This window comes from Camelus bactrianus, chromosome 19, assembly GCF_048773025.1.
Source record: "Camelus bactrianus isolate YW-2024 breed Bactrian camel chromosome 19, ASM4877302v1, whole genome shotgun sequence".
Classification (NCBI taxonomy): Eukaryota; Metazoa; Chordata; class Mammalia; order Artiodactyla; family Camelidae; genus Camelus; species Camelus bactrianus.
The window spans coordinates 1,715,689-1,725,718 of record NC_133557.1 but is presented as its reverse complement, the minus strand read 5'-3'; positions in this window follow the sequence as shown (position 1 = coordinate 1,725,718).

The window sequence follows — 10,030 nt, the reverse complement described above, 5'->3', positions numbered from 1 at the left end:
ATCTTGGACTTTGCTGACACCCATCCATCCTTTTAGTAAGTACCATCCTCATATGTGGTTTCAGAAGGAGGGTCTTTTGAGTTCCACCCTGTGTCCATCTACTGTCCCCGCCCTCAGGCCAGTCGTGCTGTGACTGGCAGACTTTCCCCAGCCTCCTTCCCTCCTCACTGGGCTTATTTTTCCTAAGTCCTTTGTTTCCCCACATTGAGTGTTGTTACATAGGTTGCTTTTCCTCTGGACAGTTCTGAAAACAAAGCCGCCAAAGAATTTGAATCAAAATGTCTCTGTGTTGAAAAAAAAAAGAAGTATCCTTTTGAATCAGAGACCTAGAAATTTCTTTGAGGTTATGTTGGCTAAAGTTTAAGCCCATTTATCCTCCTCCCATAATACTTTATTTCCATGAGAAATACTTTGGTTTTTGCTGTTGACTTAATTATCATTTTCTCACAGTCATTTAATAGATGTTCAGCTCAAATTGCTCTATATTCATTTCCTCAAGATTTTTCAACTTCTTTAAATTCCCTCTGTTCCTTCCGCATCATTTATGCTGGCATGTTTATATTTTTCTTATATTCAGTTCCTGATTTATAGTTCTCAAAGTCTTTTGGGAGACTTATATAAAATATAGATTTTATATTAAAAAAAAAGATTAGAAGAAATAAATTGTATGAAACCCACTATGTTGGGAATTCTTTTTGATTCAACCAGTTTCTCTTCTTGCTTTTTTAAAGAGCAGAGATTCTGCTAACATCTTAAACTCCCAAACAAGCATAAGGAAGCCCAGTTGCTCAGTCGTGATGAAGCAATTGACCTCGGACCCAGATCACAGCTCTGACCAGCCTCTCCGCCATGTCTCAAGGCCATTGGAATCTTCTTGCTGTCTCTCATATCCCCGAAGCATGAAGAAGAGACTAGAAGTGGGTTTAAATCAGGAGTCAAAAGATTTTCTGTAAAAGAGCAACTGAACAGAATAAAAAGGGCATCAAGGGAGAACTTCCATCTTTAAGAATCTGGATCAGTGGAGGGGAGAGGGACTTAACATTTGTTCGGCGACCTCGTGCCCATCACAGCATTCTTTTATGCTTCTCAGTAGCCCTGTAAGGGACAAGGCATTATTACTCTATTATTATTATTTCCATCTTAAAGACGTGGAATGGAAGCTTAGAGTAGCTGAGTAATTCTCCCCAGGATGATTAGTTGATGAGCGGCAGAGCTGAAACTCAGTCCTAAGCCTCTCTTTCCCCCAGGTCTGTTTCATACCTTCCAGTGACCGTCCTTTCTTTTGCAGTGACTCCAAAGGGATCTGGAATCCCAGGCCCCTTTGAGATTCTGTTGTAAGCTATGGATCCCAGGGGGAAAATGCACATTTGAACACAATTTCAGAAGCTTCAGAGTATTTTGCCTGGACTGTCAAGGGCTTCACAAATCCCTCCAGGTCCTATTTGCCAGAGATATATTCCTTCAGAGATAGTTTCATTAGAAGCCTGAAATTATGTCATGCACCAGCTGCCTACTGCCCCTTGGACCCAGCACATCAGTTCTGGGTGGCCCAAAACATAGCAAGCCAGCCCTGCAGTTGTGTAGGATGGAGGAAAGGAGAATGAAAGAGGGTCAACCTTCCCTGGAAGTTTGCTTTTTTGCTTTTTAAAAAATGTATGACACAGTGCCCATAGGCCAGACGGTGGGCTTCATGTCAGACGCACCGAGTCACTAAACACTCATAACAACTCTAGGGGGTAGATTTATTGTTACAGCAGTGTGTGAAGGGCGATATTATGGTCCATTAAAGAGGCAGAATGATTTGCCTTAAGTCACACTGCTAGCAGAGAAAGGACTCAAAGCAAAGAAGTTCACTCTCTTGGGTGGCTGCGTCCAATCACTTACTTCCAGAAAAGCTTTCCATAGACCTGTAGGTGGAGACAGGCAGAGTTCTCTATGTCCTATATAAAAACAACTGGCAACCTCAGTGATGAATATTTATAATTTTAAGCGCCTGGTATTTTTGCTATAGACATTGTCATCCTTAAAAATGTGAAAGTAAATATTTATAAACAGCTGGTAAGGAAACTAGACTTCTGGGGAGGAATGTTGAACTCAAAGGTCTGTTTGGAGGTTTTCTTTTAAAAATGGAAACATGCAGACTGACTCTAAATAGAAACCTTCCTCCTATTTCTATTCTTGCCCCTCCCTGCCCAGCGAAGGCTCCCCTAGAATTCAGCACCGGGTCCCCAGGAAAATGACAGCTCTGGAAAAGTTTAGCCACAATGAAATCTTATTGCTCCCAGACTACAACAGTAAAGCAATCAAGACTAGTAGTGCCAAGCATTGGAAAGCATGTGGAGCAACTGGAATTTTCCAACTCTGCTCTAGAGAGTGGACAATAGTACGGTTTCTCTGCAAAAAAAAAAAAAAAATGTTCAGTAGTTTCTAATAATGTTGAATTAATTCACCTACCTTACAACTCAGAAATTTCACTTCTAGGTGCTTACCTGAGACAAATGACAACATATAGTCACACAAAGAAATGTTTAAGAATGCTCGTTGCAGCTTTATTCATAAGAGCCACAAACTGGACACAACCCAAATGTCTATCAACAGATGAACGCTTAGACATAACGTCTAAGCTCAACCAATGGAACACACTACTAATACTATTGAAAATATACTATTCCACAGATGGACATCAATAACATTGTTCTGAGTGAAGGAACCCAGGCAATAAAGACTCTACACTGTATCATTTCACTGAGGTGACCCTCTAGAAAATGCAAACTAATCTACAGCAGCAGAAAGTGGATCAGTGGTTTCCTTTGATAGATGAGAGATGGAAGCAAAGGGGGTGAGGGGACTTGTTGAAGTGATGGGTGTATCTGCACCTTTCGGTGGAGGATGCGTCTGTATTTGATGGGTGGTGGTGACCATGGGTGTATGCACTTTGTCAAAACTCATCGATCCATATAAATAAACATCTGGGCATTTTACTGTGTGTAAATTACACAGTAATTAGAGTGCTGAAAGGAAGGCAAAGCGGTTTGGGGGATGGATGACCATCCTTGGTGGGCTCAGCTGATAGGCCAGCCTCCACAGAAGTTTGCTGCTCCTGCAGGTTCCTCAGGGGTCCCCTCCGGCACTTGGAAGGGTCAGGCAGGAAACAGGTGCCTTTTAATATGGGCTGCCCCACTTTTCCAGCTCTCTGCAGGGAGCTACAAAAAGGAGCAATCTTTACATGCTTCCAAATTCTAAAAAAGCAGTGAGGATGGAAACTCTCTTGGCTTTCCCTGTGCTTAGTTCCTGGAGTCTCAGGCCTGAGGAGTGACTATGAAACTCTTACAGTGGCTCTTCGTTCTGGTGGCTTCAATTTCCTTCCTGGTTGATCTGCTACTGATTTGGACTGCATTTAGGGATTCAGCCTACCTGGGGCTGGGAGTTGAAAGTGGCATGCCATTACAAGAAGACGCTTTCCAGAAGGTACATATTTTCAGCTTTTCAGTGAGAGTCTCCCTCTGGGATTCTGATAAACCCCCTCCTGAGTAGCGCCCTCCTCCAAACTGTATTGAGAAGAGCAAGGACAGACATAAAGGTCGACAACCACAGCCTTCATAATGGTCTTGGCCAATTTCTCTGTGCCCTCCAGGGTGACTAACTCTCTAACACACTTAATGGATTTAGAGCCACATTAGCTTCATCTACATAATACTTTTTTTAACACATGATAGCTTTGAAGAGTTCATTGTCTTCCCTTTTTTTCCTTCCCTGAACTGAACTGTGGCTTTAACAAATCCCCTCCCAGAGAGCCTGAGAGGAGGCAAATTTGGCAGAGGAGACACAGAGCACAGAACAATCCATACCTTGCACATGCTGAGAGCAAGAGCAATCTGGAGCAACCTGGAATTTGCTGGCAAGTCAATGCTCAAAGCAAGATTGGGGGACAGAGCAAGGATGCTAAAAATCATCTTTCATGGTGGGGGGGAAATGCTTTCCCCTCTCCTGGAAAACAGGGCTGTGGGTGGGGTATCTTGGCCGCCTGGAGGCCCCCTAGTCCTTCGGAGAGCAGAGCTGCCAGGGGACAGACGTCCTCACGGTGGTGGTCCTGTGTCTGCCAGCGGGCAGGCGCGGCTCTGCGGCGTGGCAGGCGGCCAGGGCCCCGGAGCCGCACAGCCTGCCTCAGAGCACCTGTTCTCCCTCCCTTGGCACCGGCAACGCCTTCCCCCAACCCCACGCCACTTTCCCCCGCGTGGATACATTTTGTCTTTCCCAATGGCAGATGCCCGCCGCCTTCCTCCCAGCAGCTGTGGGCGAGGCAGGGGTGGTGGTGGGCAGGCCTTGTCCAGAGCATCCTCCTCCCTGGCTCGCTCCTGCATCGCAGGTATCAGTCAGCAGCAGGTGCTGGGACGTGGCGACAAGCACTCAGGCCCTCGGTGACGGGATGCATCACTCGCTGTGTCTCGGAGTCGCCGACACCTCATCAATCATGGCCTGGATTGCACTGTTCAGGGCCTCTAGGCTCAGCTTTGTGCTCGGAACAGAGTTTATTGTGAGCTGAACATCCTTATTTCCATCGTGGGCGTGGGTGCCTTGCTTACCACAGCATAAGCTATATCTAGCTGGAGGATCACACATGCACTCTCAAATGGGCCAGCCTCTTCGCTTGTCTATACCACAGTTGGGTGTACATCGGGCATCAGAACTGGCTGAGGACTAGTCTGTGCCCAGCCACGTATAAGACTCTTAGAGGCCCCACAGGTAGGACAAATAGGATTGTGGCCCAGGAGACCTTCAAAATCTAGTTGGGGGATAATTAGACAAATGTTTATGTGGCAGAGTATTGTCCACTTCTGTGCCTCGTGATGAGGGCACTGCAGCCTGACCACAGTCGACAGGTCCTCACGTGCCTGTCCCAATATATTCCCCGGGACATCCCTCAAGTTTTCCTCCTCTAGACTTGAGCTCATGGCCTTGTCCTCATCTGGGCCCCACTTTTTACATATTTTTCTATATCAGCTGTCAGCTAAGCTTTTTCGGTAAAAGGTGATGTCGTACATATTTTAGGTATTGTGAACCAAGAGGCAAAATCCGGTAACTATTCTTGCTGAAAGGTTAATAGCCTTGTTTACATTTTATATTTAAGAGTGCAAAACCGTGGTTAGCTGATAGACCATACAGAAATAGGTGGCAGGCTGGATTTGGCCTGAGGGCTGGAGTTTGCTGACCCCAATCTGAATCCTATTTGTCTTTCAAGATCCAGCTCAAACTCCAGCTGCTGGGTGAAATATATTTGACACTCGTCTGAAACGCTCCTCTCTTTTAGGAATGTCTAATTTATACACTTTATCAAGCAGGCATTTTTACATTTACAAATGCTTCTATCAGGCAGTACTGTTGGAAGAGAAAACAGAAATTTGAAAATCAGACAGAATAACATTCAAATTCTGATTTCTCAACTTACAGTTGAGTGGCAGTGTATAAACTACTTAAATTCTCTGAGAAGTTTATTTTAAAAACATCAAAATATGTTTATACCTGTGTAGGAGGTTTTTTTTTTTTTTTTTTTTCCGTTTCCTTACCCAGATTTTCTAAACCAATTTACATCAAATACATATCCCTTTTACAGTACAAATATGCCAATTACCTAATTCACAGGGTTATTTGTATTTTTAAAAAATGTCTGAAATGTTATAAAGGCTCAGTAAATATTTTCTTCCATCTCTTCATGAATTCTCTCTATATTCTCATCAAGGGTATATGTCGTGATCAGTTTTGAATTTTTTAGGACAAAGATGCCACATTAAACTGTAAATCCTCCACAGTCCTTAGTTGAGCTCTTGCACTTGGCCGGTGGTCAGTATCATTTGCTGTTAATTTAAATAGCACCCCTAAACTCTTCTACACTAAAACTTCCCTGAAGAATTTTCTCTATTCATTTCTAATTGCTTGCCCTAGTACTCAATCTAATTCAGTCTGTCATTTCTCCCCATCACTCAGTCCACCTGTCTTTAAAAGCAGTGAATATATTTCAGGGCTCATCTTATTTGACTTTTCATTAGCATTGGATTCAAACACGCCCTTCCTTCTGACACCTTGATCCCTTTGAACTCCATGATAACAGGATTTCCTGGGTTTCCTCCTCACTCCCCTGTCTCTCCATTTCTGTCTTGATTTCAGGAGCTTTGTCATTCAGAGGACGTTACCCACTGGCATTTCTGAAGACATAGCCCTTGCCATTATCTCTCCATCCATTTTCATCCATGTCCCTGGTTTCAAACAACATCTATATACAGATGTGTCACTACATTTGATCTCTGGCCAAGATCTCTAAGGTCTAGCTCAATCATCTCACTTGGAGACGCCTCAAAGTCAACATGACCAAGACTAAATCCATGATCTGTGTTAACCCCTCAGACCTGCCACCCAAAGCTAGTCTTCCTTCAGGGTTTTCTATCTCAGGGAAAGTTACTGCCATCCTTCCTGTTGAACAAGCCAGAAACCTAGGAATTTATTCTGAACACCTGCCTCTCTGTTACCAATAGCAAACCTCTGCCCATCATGAACCTCTGCAGACTTTCTCTCTTTTATAAATATTGAATCATTCTCTCTTTTTTGTGGTCAGTGCCACCACTTAGACCAACAGGAGTCATCTGATGCCTGGATGTTATGCCAGCTTACCTCTGCTTCTCTGTTCCTACCCATATGTCCTGTACACCACAGAGTGATAGTCTCACAGTCCCAAATCAAATTTGATCATGTGAGCTCACTTACAAACTCCTACTTACTTTACACATTAAAGGTTGATTTCTGTGGGACAATTTTTCTTAACTCCATCTTCTAGAATAACTTCAGACTGATTCCTTCTTCACAGGTCTTGTTTTAGCATGTAAATAACCACTCAGTAAGGTTATTATCTGCTATATCTCCCCCACTATACTGAAGGATTTTTTAGAGCTTTTAATATGTCTAGGTTTGAGATTATTGAAACCCAAGCATGGAGCACAAGCCTGGCCAATAATAAGTGCTCAGTTAACACCTGTGCCATGAAGAAATGAATGAATACATTGGAAAGCAGGATTGAAAATATTTGGCTATCAACTTTTTCCAGATTACCTGAAGATTCAACCACTAATAAGTGTCAGGTTAAGATATTAATGTTTTTGTTTAAATAAATGAATTATTTGGGGGGTTCTAATCTTCAGCATCCATTCCCACAGTGTCCAAATGCTTTTTTCCCCTGGACTATTTGGCTCATCATTTTACACCATCAGTCACTTTAGGTGTAAGATGTAGAGACCAGACCCAACTAGGTGAACTCAGGTAGTGGGAGTTGATTGTAAAAATAACACCAGAAACAAAGGAAAGAAAACTTTCAGGACTTTTCCCCAAATCAAGTTACAAGAGGACTGGACCTTATGGGAACCCAAAGCAAGGGGCTACTTGGGATCGGATCACCTCTTCTGCTTCTCCACAGTAGTAGTCAGTGGGTCTTCATTCTCATGCTCCTCCATCAATGTGTAGTCGGGGATATATCAGATCTGGAAGGGTTTGTATAACAGCAAGTCCCCCTAATTCTGGGTGCAAAAAACTCTAGCATCTCAGGAGAAGAGGAAAAGCCACAGACAGGGAGAAAATATTTGCAAAAGACACATCTGATAAAAAAAAAAGAAAAACTATTATCCAAAATATACAAAAAGCTCTTAAAATTCAACCAGAAAATAAACAACCTGATTTAAAAATGGGCAAACGACTTGAACAGGCACTTCACCAGTTCAGTTTTTTGCCCAGGCCATCACTCCACCAATGGACTGTTGATCAAACAAGGAGTAATGGTGTGAGGTAGGGAGTATGGGCAGGAAACTGACCTCTCCTGCCCTGGAAGCAACATGGGGCCATTTCTCTCCTAGAGTAAGACATCAGGTGCTTCTGGGGCCCCACTCAGATCTCTCTGGAGATCTCTTTGGGGGCCAGCCAACATCCAACTTCCAAATGCTTTTGATGTAAGCTCTCAGTGTCCACATGTGAACCCCTCTGCAGAGAATTGTCCTTAGCTGTTGAAAGTGACTGCTTGTGGCCCACCAGAAGGGTTTATATAACAGCACAATCCCCTTAATTCTGGATGCAAAACTCTCTAGCATCTCAGGAGAAGAAGAGAAAAGCCACACACTGGGAGAAAACATTTGCAAAAGATACATCTGATAAAGGACTATTATCCAAAATATACAAAGAACTCTTAAAATTCAACAAGAAAAAAAATCTAATTTAAAAATGGGCAAAAGACCTGAACAGGCACCTCACCAAAGAAAATACACAGATAGCAAACAAGCATATTAAAAGATGTTCAACATCATATGTTATCAGAGAATTGCAAATTAAAACAGCAATGAGATATCACTGCACAACTATTAGAATGGACAAAATCCCAAACACTGATAACACTAAATGCTGATGAGGATGTGGAGCAACAGGCACTCCCATTCATTGCTGGTAGAATGGCAAAAATGGTACAGCCACTTTGGAAGATAGTTTGGCAGTTTCTTACAAAACTAAACATGATCCAGCAATCATGCTCCTTGGTATTTACTCAAATGGTTAAAAATGTGTGTTTATACAAAAACTGGCACCATGGATGTTTATAGCATCTTCATCTATAACTACCAAAACTTGGAAGCAACCAAGATATACTTCAGTAGGTAAATGGATAAATAAATTGTGATATATCCAGACAATAGATTATTATTCAGCACTAAAAAGAAATGACCTATCAAGACATTAAAAAATGTGGAGAAAGTGTAAGTGCACGTTACTAAGCAAAAGAAGCCAATCTGAAAAGTCTGTGTACTGTATGATTCCAGCCCTATGACATACTAGAAAATGCAAAACTACAAAGACAGTAAAAAGGTTAATGGTTGTCGGGGGTTCAGAGGGAGGGAGAGAGATAATAGGCAGATCTCTGATGATTGTTAGGGCAGCAAAACTATTCTGTGTGATACTACAAAGGTGGATACCTGTCATTATACACTTGTCAAAACCCAGAGAATGTACAACACTAAGAGTGAACTTTGGACTTTGGGTGATAATGATGTGTCAATGTAGTTTCATTGATTTGAGCAAAAGGACCACTGTGGTGCAGGATGTTGATAATGGGGAGGTTGTATATGCTTGGGTGTAGGGATTATATGGTAACTCTCTGCATGTTTTGCTCAATTGTAGTGTGAACCTAAAACTGCTCTAAAAATAAAGTCCATTCAATAAGAAAAACAAAACTCTAATGTCATTGGAGACCTGAAGTCCAACAAGGTTGGGCTCACACTGATCCCTGGGTTGCTACTGTTTCGAGTATAATGCAAATAATAGTATTCTTAGAAGCAAAGTAGATTAAGAAGTGCCTGGGCTGCCATTTGTACTGGTAGGATGGTTCAGTAGAAAGAGCAAGTTCTCTGGGTCTTGTACCTGTAGTTGGAGTCCCCACTGTGTTCTCTCACTAGCTTTCTGAATTTGAGCAAGTCACAAGATTTCTCTAAGGCTGATTCCTAACCCATTAAATTAGAACGTCCCCACTTTGCTCATGTGGCTGTTTAAGGAATAACTGAGTTAAAAGCAAAATCACCTTTACCAGATCCACTACACTGTAATGCCCATATCCTTCCTTATGTATTTGCAGACCACAAGGAAGAAGGCACCGAGGACAGCTTCACATCTCTGCATTTATTAATCCTTGATGAAGATCTCCCACTCCACTGAGTTGGCTCCCTCCTCCACCCAACGGCTGGGAGAAAAAACTTGGACTCTGTGAGAATATAAATATTCCTGTCTCATCTCCACCAATGCTTTTATATAAGCATTTATATAAGTCCCTACTTTTATATAAGTCCTTTTCTTCACTTATCTTCCAAACACCCATTTCTAAAGGATCATGGGTCTTCCTCATAAAACAAAAAATAAACTTACTGTATGATCCGGCAATCCCAATTCTGGATATATATCCAGAGGGAACTTTAATGTGAAAAGATACAATTACCCCAATGTTCATAGCAGCACTATT